At 42.4% G+C, this 13811-nt stretch overlaps 1 protein-coding gene across 1 annotated transcript in view; it reads left to right on the plus strand.

The window, feature by feature from the left end:
- Positions 1-3483: 3483 nt before the first annotated feature.
- The window catches only part of LOC118207270 (SPRY domain-containing SOCS box protein 1), a 29625-nt gene continuing 19297 nt past the window's right edge, over positions 3484-13811 (plus strand). Inside the window, exon 1 of the mRNA XM_035380654.1 lies at positions 3484-3677. The gene's annotated coding sequence lies outside the window, so the exon portion shown is untranslated. The remainder of the gene's footprint in view (positions 3678-13811) is intronic.

A 13811-nucleotide genomic window follows, 5' to 3' on the forward strand; every position in this document is an offset into this window, starting at 1 on the left:
CAATCAAGGAGGGGTTAAGTGAGTGAGGGAGGAGTAACAAACAACATCCAGGTGAAGAACATTAGGAAAACTAATTCAATGACAGGGGACTGACAAAACGCGGACTGGAATCACATAGACAACAATGATAATAGACGGCCTGGGTGAAGCAGGTAAACACGTGCAGAGAGAGAGAGGTGCAGTTAGAGCAAGAGACAGGTGCAGGCAATTGCAGAACTCAGCGTAGAGCAGGCTAGAAAGAAAAGGGGCGGAGCTACAGCGCAGCATGGAAAAGGGGAGACTGGTTAATGTATTAGTATAGTGATCTAAACTATCAAAAACCCAAAACTAGTGTGTGTTAGTCCATTAGTAATATTCACATGTTAGTATATTAGTGAGGTTAGTACTTTACAATCTATAAGTTAGTAGGGATTAGTAGAAATTAGTAAAACTAGAAATCAGCAGGAAGAAAGTAAAGCGAGACTGGAAAGAAGGGGGGAAACCACGAAAACCCGGAACCACCCGAATAGTGAAATCACACAAGTACATGGGAGTGAAGCAGCTCAGGGAACACAGACACAGAGACAGTACTGGGGAGACAAGTGACCGGGAAATACAGACTACAACAGATTTTAGCCTTATAACAAGATTTATAATCGTATTTCTATTATCCATCCATCCATTATCTGTACCTGCTTATTCTGGGCAGGGGCAGGGGTAATGGAGCCTATCCCAGCGTGCATTGGACAAGAGGCGGAAATACACCCTCTAATCAGCCGACTGCATGTCTTTGGACTGTGGGAGGAAACCAGAGTACCCAGAGGAAATTCATGCGGACATGGGGAGAACATGAAAACTCCACATAGACTGGCCCAGCCAGATTCAAACCGAGGACCTTCTTGCTGTGAGGTGACCACAATTTGAGTCATTTGCAGATTTGCCTATGGGGTAAGAAAATTTCACTTGTCAAGCCAAACAGTCATTTAAAACAGGGTAATATTTTCTACTTAAACAAAACAGAATAAGATTAATTCAAGTCTCATTACAAGACTGAAACACTTGTTAAAACACACATTTTTTAAAGGTGTACCTGTACTGAGGCCCACAGCCATGAGAGTAGACCATCCCTGACCCTGAAAGACTCCTGTGATTCATTAAATGAACAGAACTGGAAATCATTAACATTAGTCTATCAACTTTTTTTTTTTTGGTACATTGCAGAAATCTGTGTCATCGAAGGATAAAATTGAGAATACACAGCAAATGTCCACTGCTAATTGAGTCCAATAGGGACCATATGTACTCCGTGAGAGTTGATTTGACACTTTCCATTTTACTGTGTGGGGATGTCTACGCCTGGGTCAGATAGGTCCTGCAGTCCATTAGCAGTAGCCCACTGAGCAAAAGCCGGAATCTAGACATCTAGAGGGGCGGGAATCGAGGTTAAGAGACGTTTTGATGTAAATGGACTCGGCTACCCCCGATATAGCTCAGGTTTTACCCGGGATATAGCCTGGCTATGTCCAAGTCGGCCAGAAAACTTTCACTCTGAATGTAGCCGGGTTTTCACCCGAAAGCCTGGACAGTGCTCCATTCAATTTTCACCACAGAAATGTTCGCTGGGAGGGCGACGCTACCCTCAAATGCAGACTCAGACCACGCAGAGACAGCGTAGCTGTAAGTACTGCTACTTTGTATTTTTGCTCTGGTTGAAAAAATGATGCTCCCCCCCTACTTGTTTTACCGAAGACCTTGGAATTATGATAATCATCGACATGTATGTTTTTTTTTTTAAACACATGATCTACATGCTAACCAAATTGTGTGCCTTGGAATTGTGATCATCATCTTCTCACAACATGTACCTACCATCTTTACACACTATCTCCATGCTAACCCGGATATGCAAATATTTTTCAGCAAGATGTTCTAATATTAGGAAAAAGAACATCTTATCATTGTTGTTTAGTGCAGTTTTACACTGAGGTCATTGTGTAATCTGAAAGCCTTTGTGCAGAATGTTCAATGACTGATAGTGTGCAATATTTATGTCTACTTAGTAGAATACAAGCAGTGGCTATATTTTTCTTTAAATCCTTATCATACTGATTTATCTTAATAAACTTTTTTTAAAGTTTGCAGCAATTGAGCATACTTTATCTCTGAATACAGTTCCTATTGACATTACTTATCCTTCATTACAAAATGGGGCATATTATTACATAGACATTGACCTAACTCATTGTTAGGGGTCATATTGATAAAACAGCATAACATTAAGAAAACAGCATAACTTTAAGACTAAGATAAGAAAATGTAGTACATTTAAACATTACTTTTCCTCAAGTATATTAATGTTTAAAGGTACTACATTTTCTGATCTTAGTCTTAAAAGTTATGCCATTTTATTGTTTGCAGATTATTGATATTCGGATAAAGCTGTTGTAATGTATATATGCTTACTACAGACACACAAATATACCAGAAATGAGCTGACTGGACTCACTGCAGTCCAGACTGACCTTATGTTTATCACAGTTGTGCCGGTTTTGGTTTTGTATTGTGGACAAAGCACACATTCTTTCGCCAAACAATGCAGAACCCTCTGCTTTCTTCCTGTGTTTGGCCATTTATGTGTGGAACACGCACCTCAACCACTTATAGCACCATCTCTATGGCCTACCATTTTGTGTCCCACAGTGATGTTTTGAGAAATTCACAGTCTGAGAATTCTGTAGTTCTGAGAAAAACATAGCTGACCACTAATTTTGTTGCTATGCAAACAGCACTAAAACACGTACTCGTTTCGTGTAGTCTACTAAGAGTATATATCATCTCAGGTCATTGGAATGGTTAATGTTAAAATATGACGCAACTGTGTTACAAATGTTAAAATGTGGTCAAACGTGTGATGCACGGTTAACTTTAAAATACATTTTAGAAACACTGATCAGAATGTAAATCAAAAGAGTAGAGAGATCCTTCTTTCCAGAAGTGGGGAATGATCCGAATTCGATTACGGTTCACTTGGCACTGGCCCAACTCAACGGGTTTTCGATGCATGCTCAAATCTCGTAGGCGCCGCCTAGAGGGCATTTTCTGTAGCACATTAAGAATCAATTACCATGATCTAAAAATTTACTTGCTCCTCGAAAAACTGAATTTTAGTCAAATAACTTGACCTGGAGTAGGCCTACTCATTTCTTTCATGCTATTTCAGTCACACGCGCTTTATTTAAAATGCAAGTTTAAAATAATGAATATGCACGAGTGTTTAACTCCAAGAAAATCTTAAATTTATATAAACATAAGCCCGAGCGTCATATTGTAAGCCATACTGTTGTTAAAGTATAAAATTGTGCAATATCTTGTTTAAGCAGAGATCAATAGTCGAGTGAACCTGATTAACTGCATCTTTAAGGACCGCAACTCCCGGCGAAATGTGGTAACCGTCTGACTTCTTCAGTTAGGTTTAGCGTAGCAGGCAGCTGAGAGCTATTTGTACCACGTGACAAGAGAGATGTTTCTCTCGCGGTAGCAGCCATCATTTTACTCAACACAAATCCACCCTAAATAAAGAAAGAAGCGCGGAGATAAAAACGAAAAGTCATGGACTAGCAGAGGAATTATCTTGGAGTGGTTTCCTTCTACACCCTTTGCCTCTTTGATTTTATTTACCATCTTTTAAATTTTTACAGGTAATTGCATTTTTATTTATGTATATACCCGTTCAGCTAGATGGGTTTGTAGCTGTTTCAGACTGATATGTTTTATTCAACGAAACGGATTACTTTAAGATAGCCCCTTTAAGGAAAACATGCATTTAAATGTTAAAATCTGATGAGGGGAAAGGAAGGAAAGGGTTGCAGTTTTCAACTTTGTAATTTGTTAATGCATTCTGTTTCCGCACTCATGTAGCCTAAATATATATAGCGCTAGGTATTTAGCTAAATGCGTTTACAATCGTTTTAAGGACGATATTCTGTGTTTATTGTAATGATTTGAACACGGATATAATTGTCATGTGCACGGCTACAATAGTTTAAACCCACTGAATTGCAGTGGATGGGATTTTACAATCTCCCAAGTCTACGCTCAGTAGAATATGTTTAGGTTCGGCAAAAGTAAAATAAGACGAGGTTAAGAGGTAAGGTTACATGTTCCCTTGAATGCACGGTGGGTAGTCTCATCGCATCTTGGGACAGTAAACATTATCGACTAGAATTCTCCTCCAACCAAAAACTTATTGACGATTTGTGTGAACTTCATTTTCTTCTGTTTTAAACGCCTGATTCAGTGAAGAGCGCATTCAGCCAACTTACTTTCGGTTCGGCAAAGCAGATGTATCAGATTGCATTTTTGAAAAGCACTCGTCAATGCTTTGTACATGTTGCTTTTCATGCTGGGTATACGTTTCAAAAAGTAACGCTTTCGTTTTAACGCTTTCGTCTTGTTTTGTATTTAAAGAATGGGTACCTTGTATAGCCGGTTTGTTGGCTAGCCTTAAATGGCTGATTTGTGTTCTTAAGTGTGTAATGATCTTGTAAGCGAGTTTCTCGTCGAACACAGCTCTGTTGAATTAGCAGGATTCAATTCTGCACAATCTGGTGTTATTTGGTAAGAAAATCATTCACATTATGTGGTTTATTTTCGAACTCTTTACAATGGCAGGGTATTGTGGCCACGAGTCTCGATGTCAAGTATTTCACGGTGGTGAACACACAAGGCTCTTTATGGTAAACGATAAACACGTTTATTGACCGCTAATTTTTGACAGAATCGGTTGTGTCGCAGCGACTGAATGTCCCATTACCGATGCTTACTACAGTTCAAAACATCGACCACTTTTTATTTTTTTTGGTGTAGATTGGACTTGTCTTAGGTGGATGAGGAGTTGACATTATAGTATCAAGGCTTTATGCTTGGCATAGCGAGAACTACATTGTTCCCAAAATCTTGGACTCCTTGACTTATTTAAAAAAAATTATACCGATCAGCAACATTAAAACCACCATTTTTCTGATTTAATTAAAAATTTTTTTTAAAATTTTGATTCACACGTGGTCAAAGTGCAGACTCGGGGTATTTTTATACATTTTGGTTTCACCATGTAGTAATTACAGCACGTTTTAGACAAATGAATATAATGTCAAATAAAAGAGTCATATTTTGTATTTGGTTGCATATCCTTTGTATGCCATGACTTCCTGATGTCTGTGACCGATCAATATCATCGGAGTCTAGATGTCTTATTGTCAGGTTGTCCTACAAGCGATACAAAAACTCTTTGCATTTGAATGGATCTCTATGGGATTTGGGGGGTGGGTCTAGATTCAGCTGTAAATTATGCTGATACAATATGGTACACATTTGTTGGCTAACTGGCTTTAATTCATCAAGGGTCCAAGGTATCAAATGAGCCTCAAACCACCATGCTGCTGCCAGATATGCAGTAGATACTACAAGCATTGTTTCTCCTGATTGTTTTTCCTGTTGAACTCAATGGAAAAAATATTCAGGAGAAACAGAGAAAATAAAATATTAAATAATAAAAAAGCAGAAAAATGCAGGTGGTTTTAATGTTGTGGCTGATCGGTGTATATGTATAGATTAGCCTATACCAGCAGCTGATTATATTAGCACAATTTAGTGTGCAAGAGTCATCTGCCAAGACTGAAATATCAGACATTTAGACGTGTCATTTATATAGATTGATGTTATGTAGATCAGCTTGTAAACCAATTCAGAATGGAATCCAAGGGTTCATTGTAGCCTACATCTCGTCTTGACCTGCTCAAGAAACAGCCTCTTAAAAAATTAAAGCCATAGCCTATAGTTTACCCTTAATACGTTTAAAAAAACGTATCAAGTTGTGACAAACGTGTCCTCATTGTTCGGTAAGGTCATAATTTACAAATGTCTTTTCGGAACTAGAGTTGTTGCCAAACCGTATTATTCAAATGTCAGACAACTTAAAATGAGATGTTCATCCTCTTCCCCCAAAACATTTAATCAAAGGCGTAATTTCTGGAGGCTGAGCCGATCTTTCTGTCACTTTTGTGTTAGCAGTTCACCTGTGTTCTGCCTGTCCCACATATAGAATATGCTGATGTTAATAACTGCTGGCTACTGTTTCTTTGGATTTGTTTTAAACCTTATATGAAGGTGTCTTGTGCACTTGTGTTGTAAAGTAACCCATTAACTCTGGTCAATCTATAGATCAAGGGCCTTGGTTTAGGTTTGCTGTGACTAATTGCGTTTGATGTTTTCATCAACAATCGGCTGTTTTACAACCCGTGGTAAGTACCAACCTTTTTGGCTCGTAAAATTCGACCTTTAACGAACACCGGAGTCTGTAAACCATAACGGTGTGCTCGGGTCTACTGCAAGTGTTTATAATTGGGGACGTTTCTGTGATGTCTCATGGCTGCTTAATATCAGCTGGCCTTCTGTGCTGTACGTAGTCTTTTTTTTTCTTTTCTTTTTTTTTTTTTTCCATGGAGGTAAATCAAGCCTTGGTACTCAGCCCCTAGTTAAACTGAAGACTGGAATGTGTGAGTCTGGTGCTTTGGCTGGATGGAGGGCAGCTGCTGTTGGCACGGGAAAGCAAAGGGGAAGTTTTTGAGACCCCCCCCCCCCCCTCACGTTCCCTGACTTACACAGCTGACTTGTGGTGTTTTGTGGGGGTAACTGGGATATGACTCCTATAATACCTGGAAATGAGGAACTGTGACACTCAAAAGTCTAGACTGCAGAACTGAATGAGCTCATGGTTTTGCGTCGGTTCTGTGGATGATGCACACACACAAGTGTACATTTCCTAATAAGCTCATTAAGCCAGTGTCGAATTTGTTAGCCTGCTTGGTGGTATTTTGAGAAAAACATGCAGGTTGCTTGGACGAATAGCGTATATTGACCCGTTGACTTCATTTATATTGTTCCTAGTCTTCACTTTTCTAACATTTTCAAGATCATATTACATGTAACATTTAAAATTTCTCACTTTGTGTTCATTGTAATTTTGGGTAATTAAGTGTAGTGCCGGGGATGATGGTTTTGGTAGCTTGATAAGCCTCGGTTCAGGTTGCTGCACACAGAATTGACTGTCTTTTGCACCAGTCCTAGCAAGGCGCGGTGACCACTGTTCATGCTTGACTTGGAAAAATCTGCATTAGGAAAGTTCCTACTTCGCATGCAGCATCATCTGCTCCCGGATGTAAGGGAAATTATAGTCAAATCCAGAAACGAACTGCGTGTTGGCCCTGTTCGGTATGGTTTTTAAAATAAATTTGTGACTGCATGTTGAAAATTATCGGACGAAGGACCTATTTGGGAACTGCCATTTTTCGCGGAGCCATCAAATATTGATGTTGAAAATGATTACAAATTCCTTGCTGGATATCGAAAAATACCCAGCCCAGAATGTACAAATAACACAGAGCAGTTTATTTTCCTTTTGAGGACCAGTTTTTTTCCCCCCGAGGTTTGAGTATTACACGATTACTCCTGCTTTTGATCCAATAACGGCTGTGTAATGGACAGAACATGAAATGTGATCGATGTTGTGTATTTATTGTAAGCTTTGATAAGCAGGTAATTCTACTGCTCCTGCGTATCCGCTTGTTCTGCTGCGCCCTTATGGCCATTATCGTGTTTTTTGAGTGCATATTGCTTTTGTTTTAACCTTTTAAAGAACTTCACACAGTGGGAGATTTCCAGTGTGCTTTGACTGAGGGTGTGTATTGCGCACTAGATCACGGGGTGAATTTGACTGCAGATCCAGCTGTAGTATGGAGTTCCTGCAGTTGGAGTTGTCACTATGCTACCCTTATGGTTAGGACCTCTTCGCACTGAAACATTTTATGTTTGAAATTTTGCCAAAAATACCAAAATTGTTGTATTAACTTGTGCTGGTCTCGCAACCCGCAAAGTTCATTAATGAGTGTGCAGTTCAGATTGCATCTTATTCGTTGACCCAAGTGCTCACAATCACAATTAAAGTGTTCCATAGTGGATCGGGTTCGGAGAGAACACGGTATGACATGACCTGAATCGCTTTAGTCTGCATCCACTAAATTATATTAATCAGCCTGATGGGAACAAATTGAGCCAGTCCTCCACTTAATCGGGTTTGAAACAACATTTTGGCATGAAGGTGCAGGAGGACCCAGTGTACTTCTGTGGGGAAACACGTTGGACAAGCAAGGATGCTCAGTCGCGCTAGGCAAGTGACGATTGGCGCGCCTTCACCGTTCAGTTTGTTTGTTCAGACCTCTGTTTGCCCCTGCTAAGCTACCGCAGAATCTTGAGTTTGCGTTTGTGTGAACAGAGAGGCCGTTACAGTAGACCCTTGACCGAGTATGCCATGGAAGTGCCACGTCATCACCGTGGTAACGTACCTGGCCAGCACCCGAGTGCGGACGGGCCGTCCTAATGCAGTGGCGCCTCGCGTTAGCTGACACGGCACCGTAACGTTTTAAGGGTGAGGCTAAGCTAGGGGAGCATAGTACGCTGGGATATAGAGTGCATGCTACATTTTAACGGTTTGCTGTCAGAAAATCAAAGGCTTGGAGTTAGCCTATCGTGTGTAGATTCTGTTAAGCTTTTTTATTATTTATTTTTTGGGTGGAGGGTTGGGGGGGGGGGGGGGGGGGGGGGGGGGGGGGGGGGGGGGGGGGGTTGCAGTTCAAACCTCTCTTGCCCCAAACAATGTGTAAAGGGGGCTGTTCTCTCTGGAGTGTGGAGGAGCAGGATTCAATACATTGTGTTAAAAATTCCAAATAACCTGGTGGATGTTGAGCTCCTACCCAGCAGAACACCGAGTGTCTCAACAACTTTAAAGAATTCAGTGAAGATCACACAACGGCTGGCTTCTGAGAAGAGGTTTTCCATAGCGTTTCATGTGGATTTGTGAACCATCTGTTTTGTTTGCTCTTTGTGAGTCTTGCCTGCCGTTTGTGTTTGTTCTCTCCTGTACCTTTCAAGGATTTGCATAAACAGGAAATTAAGTTGTCTTAAGTTTCCGGGGGAAAAATATATATTTTCTTGGGCTACAGCTTTGTCAACGCTCACCTGCTTGGTCCAGGACACAGTTTCTGTCCTCTGTAGAATGGCAGAAATGTTTTTGCTGTGGATTCTGTGTGAATTCCCCCTCCATTGGGAAACTCTCTGTTGGGCATGGGTAAGGGAACTTCATCAAGAATCTTTGGTGACTAACTGAACGGATTATTGTAAATCATGTCGTGTAATGGTTTTATCCTTGTGCTTTAGATCTGTGTTTGACAAATTTTAAAAGCAAACAAAGATAAAAACAAAACCAGAATTGCACGCCTGTGACTATTTCAATACTTAAAAATGTTGCTTACTTCATAGTGCGTTGTTTCCTGTTTCCCTGCTCCATTGCAGTCCCTGTTTTGCAGAGAGCTGTGGATTACTGTGTGGGGCAGCACAGTGGTGCAGTGAATGGCACTGTCGCCTCGCAGCACGAAGTTACTGAGTTTGAATTTGGTTTTCGTGTTCGTGTGGGGTAGGCTACTCTTGGTTCCTCGCAGTCCAAAGACATTAGAAGGTCAGGCTAATTTCCAAACTCTAAATTGGCCGTTGGTGTGAATGTGTGAGTGATTGAGTGAATGGTGTGATGGATTTGCGATCTTTTCCCATGTATATCCCTGTCTTTCACCCTCTGCATGCTGGGATAGCCCCCCCCCCCATTTACCTGACCAGGAATTAGCGGTTTAAGAAAATGGATGGATGGATGGATAGATTACTGCGTGGTATCTTGGGACTACATTCTATTTCCTATCAGTATAGTTCTGCCTGGATGCTTCATCCTGTAGCATTTCACTGCCTTTAGTCTTTATTTGGGAGCGGTACCCCCCTGCCCCCCCCCTTCACCCCCACCATGAGCTTAAAAGCAGTTGTTTTGAACATGTCCGTAGGTTGAATCCAAAGGAGTGAAGCATCTTGTTTTTGGGTGTGGGCAGGGGAGTATGCAGCGTTCTGAAATTCAAGCTGCAATCACCTGTTCACCTTGCCTGATTACCCAATGTTGTAACTTGCAGTGTTTATCATACAAAAGTGGGGGGGTGGGGGGGGAGTCAGCGTAGACAGAATGGGTTGTCTGGATGAGCCTCCCGTCTCCTGGCTCAGAACTGCTTTTGTCTCCTTTTTGTGGCGTCTGGTCTGGGCAGACAGGCCAGCTCACCTCTCTTCCTCCGGTTTTCTCTCTTCCTCCGGTTGTTCTTCCCGTGATTGTGCCGTGAGAGGAAGGGTGTTCTGTCTGCCTGTCTGTCTGTCTGCTACTCGGACGCGCGTGCTTGCGTGCGACGCCTGAAGGGTAAGACCGCCTTTTGTCTGGAAGCCCCTTCCACAGCTGGGAAAACATTGCCTGCTTGTCGGTGTTTGCTGATTGCAGAAACTGGAATCTATTAAGTCTTGCACGTGTTTCATGGGGGGGGGGGGGGGGGGGGGTTTGTGGGTTTGGTGATTACTGAAATTTTTGATATGTTGGAAGAGATAAATTCAAAAATGTTGCTTGGTTTCAGAAAAGTTTAGTACAAAACGAAGGGCTGCACTGATTAAAGTTCACTTAATTTGAAGGGATTGTGGGGGTGGGGGTGGGGGGGGGGTGGGTTCTTTTTCTTGTGGGGGTATTTTCCAAGCTTGCTCGTGCTCCCCGTGATGGATTAGTTCCCTGGTAGAACAGCTTTGACCATCTGTTCGGTTGCACAGACGATGCAGATCCCAATGCAGTCCCTGACGTTGGGTGCCCAGTCAGCAGAACTAAGGCAGAGGCATGCTTAATTCAAGGGGCCAGAACTTCAGAACCTGTCCTGTCTGTTTTTATTTAAATTAATCAACCTTTTTTTGTTCAAGCATTGCAGAGTTTTATTTATTTATTTTTTATTTTTTATTTTTTGCTTTACGAAACGCCCTCTGATTTGGATGGGGATTGTAGACGCCCCTGAGGCGGATGAATTATGCCGTGGTGGAAGGGGACTCGCCTCCTCGTTCGCCCCTGGGTGGCGGGGGGGTGTGGTGGAGGGAGCTCCGCTGCCCCTCCCTTCCCTCGGCGCGCTCCTGGAGCTCGCAGGCCCGAGTCTGACTCGCGACAGCCTGCTAGGGTCTAGAAACCATTTTAGCCGGGAAGGTTCAGGCTAACGTTAACGCCGTTTGCCCGTTAGGTCTAGAAACGGTTTCAGTCGAAAGGTTCATGCTAATGTTAACACCATTTGCCCGTTAGGTCTAGAAACTATTTCATGTTAATATTAACACCGTTTGCCCATTAGGTCTAGAAACGATTTCAGTCGAAAGGTTCATGCTAATATTAACACCGTTTGCCCATTAGGTCTAGAAACGATTTCAGTCGAAAGGTTCATGCTAATATTAACACCGTTTGCCCATTAGGTCTAGAAACGATTTCAGTCAGAAGGTTCATGCTAATGTTAGCGCCGCTAGCCCTGCGAGCTTGTTTTCTGTGGCAGAATTGGTTTTTCGAAAACCACCCACTGCTACCAGTGGAGCTTGCAGACCCAAGTCTGACATGCAGCAGCTGTCAGACTTGGGTCTGCAAGCGATTTCCTAGAAACGATTTCCGCTGGAGGGTTCACGCTTACGTTAATGCCGTTTTCCCTGCGAGCTTGTTTCCTGTGGTGGTATTGGTTTTTGAAAACAAGCCCCCCTCCCCCCCCCCCCCCCCCTCACCTCCACTTCTACCCAGAGCTATGAAGGTGATGAAATGTGGCCTAATGTTGATTTCTCGGAAAACAACAACGCTAGACGTTGGGTCTCGAGTGACGCTGAATGTGGACACCCTAAGCCTCAGTGTCAGCGCGACGGACGCTGCGGTCTTCCCCGAAAGAATCCGCCGTGCCGAGATCAGTTTGGAAAGGGTTTCCATGGCAACGCGGTGTTCCTCGAGCAGTTCACTAGATCATGTTGATGCTACTTGTCTTCTGTGTGAATTGTTTAAAGGGGGGGTGGGGGCACTCCCTGTGGTTTATTGCTTTCACTGACAACAATTTGTGACAATTTTCATTAAATTTGGCCTAAAATTAGTGCTCTATTGATCTGAATTTGAAATTAAGCTGGTCAAATTTACTGAAATTGAATCCATGTGCAAGTACACCAAGTACGGACAAACCTAATGGTTTTTATAAATTATTTCATGATATTAATAAGTAGGCCTATTAATAACGTTGTGTGTATACCACTTTCCCAGAGTTTCTCTTCATAGAATAACCCAAGATTGCCGAGTTGCTACACTGACAGAGACCAGGCAGAAATACAAAATGGTGCTTGATTAGATGCTTTTTAAAAAAAACATTCAATTATAAAATTCAGGTGTACTCCACCTTATTCCAGAGGTCTTCAGGGTCTACAGGCTTTCACCCTGACCCCAGTTAATCACCTGATTCAACGGAAGAATGTTTTTTTATTGAACCAGTCTGGCCTCCCTCCTCATTTCTCAGGGTGTTTCCCAATACAGAGGGAACTGCTGAAGAACCTGCTGAGCTGTGATCCTCCAAGACCAGGGTTGAATGACTTTGCCGTGACTTAACATTAAACTTCTCTCACACAAATCTTTATTGTTCACTTTGTTTTCAGCCTGCTTTCTGCTTTCAAGCTTGTTGCTTTTTTTTTTTTTTTTTTTTTTCCAGTTTCCGTGGCGTGATTTCTCGTTTGACACTTGCTTGTGATGGGAATTGACTAGCTAGTTGAGCGGAGGACGATAGCCTAGATTGAGGTGAGAGGTTGGGACGGTGTTTAATCACCTCCCCCTCAGTGTCAGTGGTTTGATTGGGCTGTGACCACTGTCTGGGTTTTTTTTTTTTTTTTTGTTTTGCGCTGCATCTGGGCCTCTAACTACAGATGAGTCGATGGTTTAACCACAGGGGGGGGGGTTATTTTGGTTTGTTTTTTTTTTCTTCCTGAAGTGGGTGCAAGGACATGGGCCTGGGGGCTCCTAGGGCTTTTGGGTCCAGGAGTTGTGGATGCTGGTGAGGGAGTGCCACTGGTGTTTGGAAATATCTCCATGTCCAAATATTTGCTTCGAAGTAGTACCTGGCTGGCAAGCTTGCGCCTCTTCAGCCCTTACACAAACCCAAACCCTGTAAAGCCAGAACGTAATCTGTAAACTTTATCATGCGTTTGAACGGTTTGGAGGCATGCATCTACAACTGCTGTTAACTGTTTTAGAGGGTATCGGGAGTGTTTGACTTTGTTTCATATACAACAGGCTGAGGGGCTGCAATGGGGTGTGTTGCAGCATTTTAATGGAGTAAATTTATGGATGAATCCGTTTCCTGCTTTATTCGTGGGGTGGTGAGTTCCAAGCAAGAGGATGATGATATGTAGATGTCATGGATCACCTTGAAGCTGAAAGATCAAAGATGGAATGGTGCTACCCAATGAAATTCAGCAGAAAAGTAGGTTAATGTGGACTGCCAGGTTTTTTTTTTTTTTTTTGGGTTTACTAAAAGGAACTTCCAAGATATTCTCCCTGTCGATATTCATGTTTATTGTTTACCTAAACTGGATATCGGCCCTGAGCAAGTTGTTTGCATCGTGCGTTTCCCCTCTTGCTGGTTTTTATTTGTTTTTATGAAGTAGGCTGTGAACCAGGCCTCACTTCTTAGTGCTTTCCTTGTGCTTTCCTTGTTCCGGGAAAACTCTGTGACCTCTTGCTGTGAGGAGTCTATACTGGTTTGTTTAGTTTGTGATTCTATTGCCCCCCCCCCCCCATTTGTTCATAAAATCTGGTGACTCCAATTCGGAAACAATTGACGTGCAGTTTGTGAACTCGGCTGTGGCCCTCGCCTGGTAGATTTTTT

The sequence above is a fragment of the Anguilla anguilla genome, chromosome 11, assembly GCF_013347855.1.
Source record: "Anguilla anguilla isolate fAngAng1 chromosome 11, fAngAng1.pri, whole genome shotgun sequence".
Lineage (NCBI taxonomy): Eukaryota > Metazoa > Chordata > Actinopteri > Anguilliformes > Anguillidae > Anguilla > Anguilla anguilla.